The 15,617-nt window shown below is 36.7% G+C and overlaps 1 protein-coding gene across 9 annotated transcripts in view; it reads right to left on the reverse strand.

The window, feature by feature from the left end:
• THSD7B (thrombospondin type 1 domain containing 7B) overlaps positions 1-15,617 on the reverse strand; it is a 454,300-nt gene that overhangs the window by 114,990 nt on the left and 323,693 nt on the right. The gene's annotated exons all lie outside the window — the stretch shown is intronic.

Here is a 15,617-nt window from a genome sequence, read left to right on the forward strand (position 1 = left end):
AATGCTAACCCACCTTTCTCATAGCATATGTTTAATATGAAGTTTAATATGCTTTCTGTTATGATTATGGTGGGACTCTTCAGTAACAACTCCAAAAAAGCACATTATACACAATCTCTTCCAGAAATAAAATTATCCTTTACCAACACAAAATTTGCTGTGCCTACAAAAACGCTGACTAAATAGCAAACAACACTCAACTGCTATCAGTATTCAACTTTTCCTTTCAGAATAACTGCTATACAAAATAATTTTATAATAAGAATAACTGCCCTTAGAGAATAGCTTTCTCCCATCATGCAGTAGCCTTTTCCAGGACAGGTCTTGGTTGCCTCTTTTTTTTTTTTTTTTTTCTTCCACGATAAGATAGGAAGGAGATCTCCTACATTACACTTCAGGAAAGGTAATTGAGGTTTCGCAATAATGCTATATTTACTCAACAAAGTCTTAAAAAACAGACTGATAATTTTTACTTATTACATTACATACTTCTTTGAGTGAAGCCCTGACACAGCCAAAACTTAACAGGCAAATTCATGCAGTTTACCCAGGTGATGGTTCAATTGGAAAGGAATATATGCAATGTTGGGCAAAGGACATCAAATGAGGTGAACTTGTGAGCAAGCAGCAGGACACCATCCACAGCACACCACCTGGTGCTAAAGGAATACAGAACAGCTCAAAGTCCACAGAATTCAGAGACTGCTCTGGTGAATTTGGCAAAATTTGGTGTTTGGGGGCAGGACACAAAGTCTACTCAGCGAGATCATACAGCATGAGGAAGAACCCATGGAGAACAGCAGGGTAGAGGGAGGATGAAAGCGAGTGACCATAAAATTACACAGGTAACAACAGCTCGGATGGGTAGGTGTATGAATACATTCATATAAATTTATTAAAGGTACGGGAGGTGTCCTGAAAGGCTGGGCTGGTAGAAAAAAAAAAAAAAAAGGAAGAAAAAAAAAGAAAAAAAAACTGCAGGAAGTTGCAGCTCATAAAAACAACAAATGGCAAAGTGAAAGCCGTCTCATTAGGAACTGGGCATAGCCACAGATAAGCAGGAGCATGAGAGCTCAGCTAGGCTCAGTCAAAAGCTATTCAGTGCCCTCAAAGAAAGGTGGAAACTAGGTCAAGTTCCTGAGGATTAGAAGATGACTGCAGCACAAGCATACATAATTCAGAATGAGCAAAGGGCATTAAAGGTAACAAAGGATCCTTCTGTAAATGTGGAGACAGAAGGACACCCTCCAGCTCTCCTGCCCCACCTGCCAAAAAAGAGACCCAAAAAAGTTTGCCCCCCACTTCAACGAGCATATCAGCTGCAATCCTGCAAGTGTGACAATTAGCAGCTAAAACAAAATTAAAATCTCAGGCCCCTACAGGGGAAAGAGCTGTCTAGGATAAGCCAGCTATTTTGAAACTGGCAGTCCTAATGAATCCTTGCTCTAGCAAACTTAAAGACCTGATCTTTGTGATCTCGTGGAGGAAGTGCAACTTACCATGAAACACTCTCCCTAGCCTGTACCAGTGCTGTTGTTTTATTTATTTTAAAGTAAGGGTTATGGAAATACACAAAAAGAAAGGTATGGAAAGGGAAGTAAAATTTTGTGCAAATGTATTTGCACAAAAAACAAGTTATTATCCAGACAATGACAGGGGCAAACACCACTGGCATCTCTCACATCCAATATGTAAAAAAAAATAAATTAAAAAAAAGTTAAATGTCTGAACTTTCTTTCTGTAACAGATTAATGCACTCTAGGAAAGAAAACAAAAAACTGGTGCTATCTAACTTCACTTTAGAATGGCTTTTGACACAGATACTCCTCTGGTACCCAAGGTATATCCTACCAAAACAAGTAGGGAGTAGAAGAAAAACTGGCAGGAAGACTGTGTACAGACAGTAGTTGGTAAAGGTTCACTATTAAGATGGAATAAATTATTAATTCAAATTTTCATTAACAACCTTGATGATGCACTTCCAGAAGACTCCAAATGCAGCAGAGCTGCTGCATGTGCAATGTAAAGAAAATCCAGGACTCTGCAGTCAGGATTTCCTGAACTGTAAGGAAACACAGCTCTCCAGTTCCTCCTAACCTCCCTCCTCGCTCCATAGTATTTTCCCTGATCACTCATTATACACACAGCATTACATACGCTGTGGTTTGAAACATACTACAGGAAATAGCTTATTTCCTTGAGGACAAAATCCTAAAAATGCTCAGCACCATGAATCCTAAATGACATCCAAATGGCTTTCTTAATAATTAAATTATAGTGCATCAAAAAGCACATGCCTTTAGCAGTCTGATTTGTATGCACACACTCGACAGTGAGTAACTGGGTAAGCAAAGATTGGGTGGAGTTGCCATAAAAATATATAGTATGCTTAGCACTAAAAAACTCTGAAACAGAACATAGCCTTTTGCTTTATGATTCTCTCTGGACCTGATTCACTGCTGTTTTATTACTGACTTTTGTTATTGTATCTGAATACAATTTGATTTTATGAGATCTTAAATATTACCTTTATAAACATTTCATGTGATGTTGACTCTATCTGCAAATTGCTTATTTGCTTACTGTAGCTGTTTGTTGATGCCTTGCAGTAGTTTATTTTTGCATTAACTTCTTTGTTGAGTTTAGTTTATCTTCTGAGAAAATCCTGGGATGGAATTTTTAATAAGAAATCCTTAAAAAAAAAAAAAGACATAACTAACTGGGGAAGACATTTTCCTTTACAGTGCTCTGTTTGCAGTATAATTTGATCAGGGATCTTATGCCAGTCACCATGAGATTTCAAGTACTTTGTTTATCATTTAATCAATATGATTTGAGCAACCTAGAAAGATTTTTAAATTGTAAGCTAAATTCTGTTCATACCTACTGCAACTTTACCTGAGTTTTAGACTTTCACTCAATAAATGCTCTCCACACATCATTTCTTTTGCTTACACAATTCTTACTGTACAAACTCAATGCCAGTAAAAACTTGTGAGTGACCTCCTTCATCTTTATACCCACAAGAAAAAAAAAAAATAGGTCAGCCAGAGATTTCTAAAGGTTTGCTTTATGTAGTTGCTATATGAGGGTCTAGGAGTCCTCACATGGCACAGCATGTCAGCACTGCAGGGCACAGAGACCAATTCCACACCTTGATGCTTTTGTTCACCAGCAGTTATTTGCTGGTGTTAACGCTTCTGGACAGAAGTTAGAGGAGGGTTTCTGTTCAAGGAAACGCCACGAGTTTTACTGCTGACTGCAGAGATGCTGTGGGTGAAGGCATATTGCTTATCCAGAGCATTGCACTGGCAGGTGTAGAATCACCTTATCAATAAAGAAAAAAAAAAAAAAAAGACTTCAAAACACAGTAATAATGGAACCAGAGCAGGGATTACCTGTACAACATTTTACAACATTTATTAACTTCTTTTCAAGTAATGGAAGAAGATGATGACTGCACTGGGAGTAAATACAATAGGATCATTTGTGTCCCCTGATCAAACTACTTGACAGGCCAGCATTAGTTGATAGCTGTACTCGTACATCCATCACTTCTTCCACTGCACATCTGAAAGCTTACATTCAATAAAGCACGTACTCAAATTTTACTAAACTAAAGCCCATAAATTAATTGCATTTAATTTTCGGAAGGGCAACAGGTTATATTTCCCTCACTGTAAATATTTAATACTTGCAAAACCAACTGCAAATTGCTGTTATGTTTCAGTATTATTAAGTTTGCCTCTTGGAAACACCAGTCTTCAGAATCAACTGAAATTCCGTAATCCTTCTAAATTTCTTTCATGGTTAGTTTTTTATATTTACATTTACCTATGAAATCCATGTAACGAGGAAAGACAGGCATCTTTCAAAGTCTTCAGATAAGACGATTTAAGCAGAGACACATTTTTGCCTGTTTTCTCATCAAAGCACTTAAAATTGGAAAGTTTATGCTTTCATACCAGATTTTCAGAGTATTTACATTTAAATAAGATTTAAAAAAAAAAAGCAAGGTACATGATCTAAAAACAAAAATGAATAAAGAGCAGCCATTTTCATATAAATGCTACAATTAATCATTATGATGAACAGACAGAAAGCAATCCATCTCATCATACCAGAGAGCTGATGTAGCTTTTCCTTTCATATGCCAAAGAAGTTAATTATTATGAGCAGATGTGCTTAGATTACATGAAAATTTATACTCCGTGAAACTACGCACTGAAGATATCTATTTATTTTAAAGCACAAATGTATTTCCTGTTTGTTTGGAGGTTTGTTCACATGCAACTTCACCAGCAATGTAGCCTGCACCAAACCCATCCATCTTGCAGGCAGTGATTTTTGTGTGCTCCATTACCTGATCATTTCCAAGTGGAACTGAAAAGTACCTGCTGGTCAAAGCAACTTCTCACAAACACAGTACGTCTGATTTGCCTCAACGAATGAAATAAATGCCCCAATATGCCCCAATGACGATATGTGTCATGACCGCATCTCATGCTGTGAGCTCAGAATGCAACAGAAGAGTTAAATCCTTCAGGCCCTGTCAACAATTAATGTCTACACGTATCTGCTCAGTACTGCAGACTAATTCCTGCTTGATTTTCTCAAAAATTGTTAATAAGTACCTATTATTATTAAAATGTCCTCTGAGAGCAGAAGGAACAAAATAAGCCAACAGTGAAGGCTCGTGGTCAGCAAGGGCAAAGGCTATGGAAGCCCATATATTCTTATCACACGGCAGCGGTTGGGAGTGCTGTTCTGTCACGTAATACATCCCTTGAGGACATGCTGATCTACTTCACCCTGGATTAAACAAATGCTGAAGTAGATGGCCTCCGACAAGCCTATTACATTTTAATAGGTTGGTTAGATTCCCTCATATGGCATACCTCTAGTTCAAGCGTTTCTTTTGCCAACACAAACACTGGAATAGAAACAAAGATACAGAAAGTTAATATCCAAGAGATAGCAGAAAAGAGATAACTCGAAGAAATTTCCATCACCTTGGGGCACATATCAAAGAAAATAAATATATGATCACAGGACTGAAACTTCTGGGGACTGTCAAGAAGAAACGACAGTACTGATGTTAGAATTGCCCAGAAAAGTGGTAGGAAGTCACATTTTCTACAGGGCTTCACATTCGCGATCCAAATTTGACATTACAAAATACCCTACTTTAAGAAAAACCTGTAAAATATCAGAATATATTATTCCATACCTTCCTTATTTCACAAAGCCAATATCAGAAATCCTTTAATAAATGCTTCACGCACTAGGCAAAACCAGTGGCTGCCAGGAAAAAAATTGACTTTAGAAAAATCTTTGTTAGGAGATGACATTTTTTCATTACTATCTATTGCCATCAAAATATAGAGATGGCTTTTTCTTGTGTAGTAATTTTATTCCAGTGGAATTCCAATTTTTTGGATGAAGTTTCTTTTGATTTATTATAATATAAGGAAGACTGAATCTTCTTCTGAATCCTTTGAGAAGCAATTCAATGACAATACTGTTAATGAAAGGGAAGAAGGGGCTGTTTTGAACAGGAAGAATGCTCAGAAGAATTAATACTGCAATAATCAAACAGTTTTAGAAAGCGCTTAGATTTTTTTAATATATTTTTGAACATTAAAGAAAACTTCTATCCCAAAGAAAATTCTCTGTGTACTGGAAACCACTATTTCTCATCTTCCTTAACAGAAAGGCTACTTTAAAAAAAAAAAAAATCAATTAATTCTCTTTCCAGGTTAGGCTGAACACAGTGACATGAACATCTTTAGAAATGGTGCCAAGAGAAAAGAGCAGCACTGGATGTGTAAAGAAAATGTAGGAAATACTGACCACTTCACAGTTACTTGAAGTATTTGCGTAAGTACAAGCATTTTCTAAGTATTCTCGTCACTTCCAGTTACCATACTGCCATTTTACTGCACCTGTTTGACAGTAAGGTTGTGGGATTTTTGAAAGGCATTTTAAGCCATGGTTATTCACATATTCTGAAACTGAAAAATTCATGTATAAAACCTCAATTGCAGACATGAAGCTGCTGGAGTAACATAAATACACAAGTTCACATTCAATCAACACGACATCAGGATTCATTTTGCACCTTTGTGGCATGCCACGATTAACATCTCTTGTGCTTGAAGATTTACAGTATGTGACACTGATGAGCTCTGTCATTTAGGATTCTAATATTCATGTTCAATACCATAGTTTAATTATTTAAAGAAATCTGACAATAATTTCTAATAAGAAGTGTTTTCTAACTGATGTAGAACAAGGAAAAATGCAAAATGCAACTTTTACTCAGCTTCTCTAACAAAAAATCCTTAGACGGGCCAAACTTTAGCAGCATGACAATAAACAATATCTGCCAAGAAGAAAATTTTCCATTCCTTTCAACATCTCTATTTTTCCTTTCACCAATAGCTGAGTTGTTTGTTTGTGCTTGTTTGTTTGTTTATTGGTTGTTTGTTTTTTGTTTTGTTTCCCACAGAACTGACGAAGTCCTCTAATATTTCATTGATTTAAGTAGCATCAGCATTTCAACCCAGAACCAACCATTTCTTCCACTAGGTAAAATAAATACCAAACTAAGTATATTGTGTACCACCGTACTGTAAGAATAAATATCCTGTCTTTATCCTCCCACCTAATGTCTCTGGAATTTCTAGAACTTGTTATTCCACTTGACTGAGATCATTATGGACAAGATGACATTATTCCGGTAATGGCTCAGAGAAAAGCATCTCTAATGATTTTCCAACAACTAAGAGTATAAAAGCTTTTTAATAAACTTACTTATTTTTGGTCATGCTTTAAGGTCTCCAGTTTAAAGAGCCTATTTGAAGAAAAGTTCTCCTTCAGGCCATTTCCAGAGTAGGTGGATCTTATCATGGGCAGCTCAGATGAATTTTTAACAATTTTCCTGTGAACCAGAATGGCTTTAGCATGAACTATCTTTGGATTTGTAAGCAGCATAAGCATAACAAGAAGGAAATTAAAAATTTATAAAAGCAAAAGTAGATCTATATCAGTACGGAATGGGACTGTCTACAGCATGGATGTGAGCTAGAGGGACATGAAAGTGTTATGTAAAATAGCAAACACAAAAGGTGACCAAAATGGACTCAATTGTCTCATGAAAAAAGGATAATTCAATTTAAATGAAAATCACCAATAAAGTGAAATGGTTTACACACTGCAGGGTAAACTCATGGAACTGCAGTATACCAGACACAGAAGAGGCAAAGAGACTAGGAAGAACATGAAGGAAAAAAAAAAATATATATATATATATATATATAACTAGTTACAGTGACAGTTATGTGATCTCATATAAAATACGAAGGATTATAAACCCTCTTGTTTCAGGTTCTAAGTCATCAAAACACAGAGTTTTAGAGCAAAATGGCTCCTGTATTTTTGAAAAGTAACAGACAAAGCTGCACAATCAGCTCTACTTACAAACAATCCATGGTCACAGAAAGGTATCAGTTATAGTTTATAACACTCTGCACAAAACAAGAAGTGTGACCACACACGCCTACTGTTCAGATAATAGAAGTTTCTCAGGTTTGTATGAAAAGTCTGAATCAACAGTTCATAGCCTGAATTTTAAATCTACGGAAGATGATGCTAAAACAAGTTGTAATTGGAAGGGCCTGTCTCCAGTTGGAGGAAGAGATTGCTCTTCATTATGTCTCTCATTATGTCTTTTATCCTCCTGAGTAAGTCTCAGCACAGTTTGGTTCTCCTTGGACCACTTTCATCTGCTATACTCTGTTTAATGACAATTCATCATTTAAAAAACGGACCCCAAAAATGACTTTCACCAAAGATAGTTTCTTAGATCATAGAGACTACACACTAGATGAAAGAAATCTTAGGAGGACCAAAGAGAGCTGAACTTAATCAGAGGGATGAAAGACAAAATGAAAATATATCTACCCTTACATTTTAAAAGGAGTTTCCTTCAGATAAGATGATCTTGACTCTTTATGTGTACCTGCTAAATATGGTGTGAGTACTGTCAGATCATTTGGGACTTTTATGATTGAGATGCTCTAGCAATTCTTGTAAATTGTACACATTTGAATGGTGCTGCCTTTGACTTTGAGGTGATTGGGCTATTTCCTAGTGATCTAAAGCCTTCTTTTCCCCCTTCTTCCCTCCTTCCTCCTAATCAAGGCAGAAATACATAGCCTGGAAAGCTTTGATGTTCCTCTGCTTTACTTCTCATTATTTTGATCTTTTAACAATCCCTCTATTGGTACATGCTTGTAATATACATTTTCAGTGTTTATGCCTTCTGGCTTCAAAAGAGTTTTCTACTTATCAAGACTCTTTTTTTTTCCCCAGAAAATAAATGCTGCGTGTGGTACTAAGATGCTGATATTCCTGTTTTGTTTATCAGATAGGAACTGTACAGAGTTAAGCCAGAAAGCCTGCTTGTTTCCTTGTACAGAGTAGAATATATTGTCCTATTTTTGAAGGAAATCAAATACATATAATTTATCTGATGCAGACTTCATCATCTTTATTTTATGGAAAGTCTACAGAATACTGAATTGCCTTTGGATAAAATGCTGCACTGTAGATTACTGTCAGGACAAATTCTCATAAGAGTCTCCTTAGTTTTTATGTTTTGCTGGCATAAGGCTACAGTGACAGAATGAGTTGGAGTCTCTCATGCCATTAGTTAGCATCTATAAAGTAAGGTCATGCCAATTCTCCTACTGCCCGTGAAATACTCATACAGTAGATATACCTGAGATGGAAGCTGGACCAGACCCAGACTGAAATATAGTAGCACTGTTTTAAGTGTCTTGTGATGTCTGCTGACATCTTCCATAAAAAAGGAGAGTAGTCCACTATCATTCTCTTGTCGGCAACTTGTCACTGGAAAATCGGTATCAATCTTTCTGCCCATTGTCCTATCAACTAAGTCCAAAGTAAAGAAAAATTGGTCTACAAGAAAACATTACCTGGAAATCAGTGGGATGTAATACAATACAAGGACTAATTTCAGTTCCCCAAACTATTGATTTACCTGCTGCGGCCTTCAATAAAGCCACGCAAATATTTACACAGACAACTCTGCTAAGTCATCAGGATTTCAGAAAGGGGCTCAGGATGATCTCTGCACAAGTAGGTGATTTTAGATCTCAAAACTGCAGAAATCTCAAAGTCAGCCACAAATGCTCAGAGTGATTTATCCACCACATCTCACATAGTCAACATCTGCCCTTTCCTCTCTGCTACTGGTCAATTCTAACCCAATTTGGCTCTATTTGAGCCCAAACTCAAATATATCCCATCAAAAACCTGCCTGTGAGTGGAAACTTTCCTCATACTGCTACTGTAGGCTAGGAATGTATACATACAGGTTATCAAATAAAAATTTTTTTTGTATTAATGTCTCCTCTTCAGTTTTTCCTCGTTTTCCTCTTTGTGAAACATTATCACACATTTTTGTATGAAACTACTATCAAAGTCAGAATTAAACACAGACTTTGGGAAATATTTTAAAGATCAGACCATAAAAGTAAACTGGTAGAAATCAGATACAAACAATCCAGACTTATGTAGTAAAACATCCATATTGTCATGATAAATCTCTCAAATTCCAAATTCCTGTGCACAGTTCATGCATAGTTCACAAAGACTGTAAATAATTTTCAAGTGTAAAATCAAAGGTAAATTTTCATTAAATTCAAGAGATTTAAAATCATTCATTAATATTCACCAGAGCTTAGACTCATAAATAACTATCTTTTTCTGATGAATGAAAGTTGGATATTTTGGAAGAAAAATAAAATTCCTTATCTATTCTGATTCTGCTGGTAAACAAGGAATTAGAATTAATTACGAAAAGGTTTGATGTTTGTATTTGATCTTAATTGTTTGTCATCATTTACAGTGGCAGAAAACATTACCGAACAGAAATAAAAGTGAGGATTACCTGTTAAAAATATTCTATTTTAGGAATTAGAAAAATCAATTTCAGGAAGCTAGAGATATGAAATAAAATGCAAGAAATAGATGATTTAATGATGTATACTTTTTTTTTACAACAGCATAATGCTACTAACTCATAGTCCATAACTCAATTCGACACTCACCTCTGCAGCACTGCTGCCTTTCTACACAGTGTAACGGCTACGTATTTTTTTTCTTTAATGAAAATTTCACTTTACCAATTTCAGAGCATTCTCAAATTTATCCAACTTGAATTTTTTGGTTTGAAGTTCAAAGTATTCACAACCTGCAATTTGTGATTACTCAGATGTGTTATACTGGTACTCTCCATTTCGTTATGCACACTGTTAGTGAAAACAGTGAAGACAGCCAAGACTACATGTGCCGGGTGGGATAACATCTGAAATGGCCTTCCTGGTTGACAGCAAACAGCTGATAACAGAGCTTTGAACTTATTTTTGCACAACCACCTCATAGTGCATTTCTCTAGGTCATACTGATTTCAGAGCATTCTCCAATTTATCCAACTTGAATTCCTGAACTTGAATAGCCTGTGGGAGACTATCATGTAGGACTGGACTCAAAGTCTTCCTGAAGTCAAGGGAATATTATCTGTCCTGCTTTCCACTTACCTTACTGCCAACCCTCAGCAAGCTGCCTTGCCAAGGAAAGAAATCAGAGTATCAAGAACAAATAATAGTAAATCTATTCTATTTTGGTTGCTTCTTATCACCTTATTACTCCCCATGTGTTTGTAAGCTGCAAATTGCAATATCAGTGACAAGGAAATAAAAATACAGATAACACGTACTGTATGAATTTGCAGTACGACGCAGATTGGCTACATTGGCAAAGTTGCAGAGAGATGCAACTGATAGCATCCTGGAAACACTACCCCTGAATGTTGATCCTAGACAGACTTCACTTCACAAACCTTTTCAAATATATCACTAACAAGACCCAGCTCCTGTCCTTACCCTAGTAATTATTTCTCCCTCAGCTATATGCTATCAGTGCTACCAGCTGACAAGCAGGTGTCTTCCAGACAGTGATGTTGGCCAAGACCACTCATGTTCTGCTTGCTGTGCTCCCGAGTCCACACTCCCACTCATTTCCCCACAACCACCAATTACCATTGGGTCCCTACACCAGCACCATCAGGAAAAAAAATAAATAAATAAAAATAAAAATAATAATATAAAAAAATATATTGACAAACCTATCAAACCCTCAGTATCACCCAGAATAAGGCTTAAGGTGCCAGCGTCCTACCAGGCAAAGCTAGTGTTGGAGTGAGCTACTGATTACAGGTAAGCTGCTATCAGCTGGACAGATTTATGCACAGGCAGGACTGAATCACAAACCACTGCTCATAAAATATCACCATCTAACTCAAGTACTCCGTGGTTTTGCCATGTTTACCATCATAAACATACCCACTGCAAACTTCAGGATATCACATTGCCTCTAGCCTGTAAACTATAAAAGGATTTCAATATGTACCTCCTGAAATTGGTATTTCTATTCAAAAGCACTCTGCAGCACCTCGCACTTCAAAATATAATTAATGCACCTCTGTTATATTAACTACCTACAAAACAGGGAATAAGAACTGTTGGGTGACTATCTGACAAGCAAAAAATGGTAACACTGATGCTTTTCTGATGGCACATCTCATTATAAATAGATTATCACAAAATAATTTCAGTAGAAACAAGAGTAATGTACATGGCCATTACTGTGTTCCAAATTGATAGTACAGTAGATAATATATCTAAAGGACACCTCTTTAAAATAGTTTTGTAGATGCATTAACAGGCAATGTCAAAATTCATCCTTTCATCTTACTTAGTTTGGAACAAATGTTAACTTAGTCACTGATTTATTACAAATTACGTTTGTAATCACAGTTCCACCTGTATTTTAGATAAGATTTTACTGGAACAATCCCTGCATTTAAACACACCAATAAAAATTTACATGGCAGACTGTTACTGTTTTTTTTTCTCCTAATGATAAGTTTTTGATCTGCATCTCAGGCTAAAACCAGACTCATTTACAACATTCCTATAGCTACCACAGAAACTCCAAATGAGTTTGCAGAAACCTGCAATGAAGGAGAAAGGAATCCTAAATTCCTCGAGCCCAGTGGTTCCTGCATTCCCAATTTTTCACTGTCAATTCATATATCAACTTTTGCACTGAAATAGATTATATCTATATCAACAACTATCTCATCAAATCCCATGTGGTATGAATTTACAACCTTGTTAACGGACAAAAGAAATAGATCATACGTGGTCTGGCAGTACAACATGCCCCCAAAAAATGTTCTACTAAGATGCGCAAGGAGGTTATCCAATAGTAGTCCACCCCGTCACCTCAGGTAAGCCAGGGAGAGTACGCTTCTTCCAAAGCAGAGTAGTAGTTTCTCATTATGGCATTGGTGGTTTTGTTGATGTTTTACTGTACACAAATCAATAAATTATTCTCTAAGAATATTTGCTTTTGTGTTAATTTGCTGCTTTGTGTCATTGCACTTCTGTATTCTTCCAATGGGGACTTACAGCTCAGAGATGGACATATCCCTTCTTTTAATGCGCAGAGATATGGTCAAATCCCTCAAATGAATCACTGTTAAGATGTGGCAGGAGCAGAAGAAAATAAGATATGACATATTCCATTGCTGCAGCTTCTCCCTGCTTTTGGAAAGTAACTACTTTTTTCATAACCATGTTGTCAGGTATTTCCAAGACTATTTTTTTTAAAGCCAAGCCTCATTACATCAGTCTGGTCTTTAATACGTGTCCATTTACTTTATCCAATGGCTTTTGAAGCAGCCTTCAAAGACACTTGCTTAAAGCAGGCTTTCCATCCACTAATCAAATGTTAACAATCCCTTGTAATGAGCAACACATTTTTTTCACCAAAAAAATGTGAATGTCTAAGATGGCTGATCATGTCAGCACTGAAGAGAGAGGTCATTTCTGGAGGATCTTCCATCACAAACATCAGAGAACAGTAAAGTCACCAAAGGGCATCCGAAGCAGAAGCAATTTTCTCACAGTCTTGACACCTTCTAGTAAATTAGTCACTTCTCGAGGAAAATGACAGCTATATAGCAATAGAAAACCTTGTAAAGCTCTTCATTTATTGCTAGAAATGTTGTCTATGTCACTGTCAAGCAACAGTAATATCCCCCACCCTGTTTTATTCTCAAGTGCCCCATCTCACGTTCTTTTGCAAATAATGCCTTAATGAAGTTTAAATAACAAGTATTTTTCTTAGCTCTAAACACTATTTTCCTCTTACCTTCCTGCCTTTTTTCTGAATAAGTTAGTCTACTGAAGGTGATATACAAAATGAAAGGCTGTTTTAATTAGTGCAACATCATTGCAAGATAAAGCTGTGAAAACTGCAGCTTCAGAGAGGCATCATCTCTTTGGCTATTCTGTTCATTACTCGGATAAATCCCAGTATCTTCAGCATGTTACATGTGCCATTTCAGTGAAAACACTCATGGAACAAGATCTGTAAGTACCTATCTCAGAATGTACCCTAAGAATGGAGCTTGAAAGCCATTTCAGACTTCTTTTTCCCTCAGCAGAGTCACAGTTCTAAGTATTTTAAATATATTCTAAACATATACACATACATACACTTTCTTTCTTTAGAATAATTGATATTAATTCAATGCCTTTATAATTGGCCAGACCTGGCAGTCACTGAAAACCGAAATCCTCTTATTTCCATGACAGTCAGGACATGGACAGCAAAAGAAAAAACAAATTCTAAAGTGAATACTCTATGGCTGATTATCTTTAGTGCTAAAAGGGTAATAGCTGTTATATAGTAAAAAAGAAGTTAGGCAAATTCATATACTCTTTGGAGAATAAGCATTTACCAATTAAAGACACTGACACACAATGCAAGCCAGTTACTGTGTAGAATACTGGTGCTACCTCAAACGCAAACTGTTGTAGGATGCATGAATATTGCAGGAAAGCATAGATTTAGAGCACCTAGAGTTCTTACGCTGATAGCACAGTTCACCCTCAAAAGAACTCTACAGACTCACACAATCATACAATATAACTTGGGATGGAAGGGACATCTGGAGGTCCAATGCCTTCTCAAATCAGGACGGGCCTATAAGTTGGAAAAGATTGCTCAGAGCCTTATTCAATTGAGTTTTAAGCATCTCCAACGCACCTACAGCCTTCCTAGGCAATCTGGGAATTTTTGTCACTACAACTTATGATCGTTATCTTGTTATTTCATTATGCCCTTCTGGAAGGAGTGCAACTCCATCCTCACTCCCATTTTCCAGGTTGAATAAAGCCAACTCTCTGGATTTGCCTCATACATTATTACAGAAAACCTCCAAAGGCTGCTTTCATGGTGAAGGATGATAAGTTCAGAAGTCCTCCAGCGCTGAAGTCTACATGCTGGAAGACATCCTGCAAGGTGTGTAAGCAGCTGCCACCTTTGGCTAAACGGCTACTCCGTGACAGTTTGTTAACAGAGCACCTCTTCACACACGCTAGCTGCTCTTGAAGAGTTCAGGTAGCAAGACAAGGTTCCAACATAAGATTTTTGAAAGCTTCCATTACTAAACACTTTTACTGATAAGGTGCAGAATCACTGAAAATCTACCAGCTTGTTTTTCAGAAGCAACTTCATCAGTTAGCAGCTTGGTTTCAGCTGCCTTCTCCGTGGACATCACTCCTCTCGTTTGTAGGAGTTTTCTTGTTTCAAGATGTCTCAAAAATCTTCCATGCATTTCATCTGAAAACTCATTTTCCAGAACCTTCATTCATCCTCAGTAGTGCCTAGCAGATTGGTTCTATCACATCACGCAATTATGAAAATCGGAGCTGTTGTGAAAACTTCAGCTAATTATAAAAAGTGAACCTGGCACTGAAGCAAAATTTGCTTAAACCCACCAGGCTGTGAGATTCCTTTCCCATGATTACCCCAAAACACTACATAGCCTCCTTAATTTCTGGAGAGCTCTCCACAGAGCAAAAATAAGCAAAATACTTTTCTATTATGCTTTGAATTCTGTCAGAGTAAGATTAATAAAAAGTTCATGCACCTACTGAAGCATAAAGATTACCTTCCCTTCACATGGAGATTCAGGAATACATTTAATGACATCTCAATTTACAGAGTTCTCTTTGAAAACCTTGTGGATAGGCTTGTGGTCAAAACCTAGTTAAAGTTATTTACTCCTTTGAGTTTTAGTTTAAAACATTTCTTCTTTCAGATGCAGCCCACATACTGTCAGGGCTTCTCTCTCTTTTCCTTTGTTTCCAGATTATGTAAGAAATTCAGTTCATCTTTAAAGAATAGCTTCTAACCTTGTGAAGGAGTAAATTATTATGTCAAGTTTCTTCAGTTAGCATACCTGTATAGTAATCTTTTTTCAATAAAAATAACCTTTTGTTAAAGGTTTTATTAGATTTTTCAGCAGACTGATAACAGTCAAATCTCAAGCCATCTGCAGGAACTGCTACAGACTCCCATCACATACTCTGAAGAGTGAAATTCTTCTTAGCGCTTTTGTTCAGACAATTGGATCGCTGTATTTTCCAAGTGCTTAATCACACAAAGGGCAG

The sequence above is a fragment of the Anser anser genome (assembly GCF_964211835.1).
Source record: "Anser anser genome assembly, chromosome: 6".
In the NCBI taxonomy this organism is placed as follows: Eukaryota; Metazoa; Chordata; class Aves; order Anseriformes; family Anatidae; genus Anser; species Anser anser.